Source organism: Fringilla coelebs (assembly GCF_963513975.1).
Source record: "Fringilla coelebs genome assembly, chromosome: 3".
Taxonomy (NCBI): Eukaryota; Metazoa; Chordata; class Aves; order Passeriformes; family Fringillidae; genus Fringilla; species Fringilla coelebs.
In genome coordinates this window covers 36,921,302-36,922,806 of record NC_140030.1, presented here as the reverse complement: position 1 = coordinate 36,922,806, position 1,505 = coordinate 36,921,302, and positions in this window count along the sequence as shown.

Genomic DNA, 1,505 nt, shown 5'->3' with positions numbered 1-1,505 from the left:
ACATAGGTTATTGAGTCTGAGAAGAGTATATCTGATATCCCCACCAGTGAAAATAACTGTTATTAAGGTGCTTTTTAATCTCCTTGAGAAGGATAGTGAATCAGTATAAATGGAATGCAGGTGATTTTCAAAGTTAAATGGGTAAAATTTCTTTGAACAGCAGCATTGATCAATCATCACAACAAACTGCTGGTCACTGATTGCCCATCTCTTGAAGCCTGTGTGAATTTTTGTAGAAAATGTTTTATCCCCACAAATCATGAGGTTGAATCTTTGTTGTTTGAATGAGCTGTTAGTGCCTTTCAGTGTGTCGTTCCCATGGATCCCAAGGCAGTGTAAATGCTCACCCAAGTCAGTAAAGCCACAGCAGCTTAGGCCAGGTAGAGATTTGCTCCCCTGAGTTTGTAGAAAGAGATGAGGGACCTGACAAACTGCTCTGAAATAGAAATCCGTGGGTAACAGGCAGAGGAAGAAGAACCTTGTCAGCAAAGGGGTGGGACAAGGCTGGTAGTGCCAGCAGGACACAGGTGAATTCTCCATGAGAAGGCACAACGGGAGCTGTGAAGCCTTGGGAGGAGGCACAGGGGAGAAGGAGGGTGGACACGGAACTGGGGACTGTGCAGGGAGGGTGTGAGCTTCAACCTGATGGGCAGTGGGGCTGGCTCGACCAGTCCTATTTCTGCCCACACCATTTTATTTTCTTTATCACAAATGAGGATCTTGCCAGCCACATGAGACCTGACACACCAGGCCCCCAAGTTCTCCTGCAGCTCTGGTAGGTGTTTGCTGCTCGATTTCAGTAGGATGGCTCCAACATCCCTGTGCAGAGGGCAGAGCCCTCTCCCCCATTCTGTCCTTCCCTGGTTCTCTGAGCACTGGATACTTTCCAGACATGGTGCTCAGCAGAGCACAAGTTGTGAAAGCACCGACCACTCTGGCCACAGCATCACTGGATACTAAAGTAATGTAGAAGAACACACAGGATCAAATGCTGCTTGTAGAGCTAAATAATTTTTTTTCTGTGCAAATTGATATATGTTGATTAATACTTTTCAATTTATTGCAATGATTGTAACAAACATTACTGCTACACAGATAAGTTTTGTGAATAAAGAATTACCAATGGCATCTACCTGAACAAATGCACTACTTCACTTAACAAGGCAGAAATATATATGTATATGTGCCACAGGTATTTGAACAGGGTTCAATTTAAACCAATTAATAAAATAGCCTGTTTGGACTAAAAATAATTGTTGTCTGAGAATACGTGAATTCAACAGTGCTAGAAAATCCCTGCCATCTGACGTAGAAGGATTTATAGGTTTAGTGGAAATTGCTTTCCCCACTGTCCAGATTAAATACTGCAGGATGATTTTTTGTATGAGTAAACATCCTTCCAATAACCATCAGACCGATAATGTCTTAAAAAGAAAAACAGGATCTACATTTAGATTTTCTTTTTCTTGTATGGACTATTTCTGGATACAAGACCTTCAGGTAAC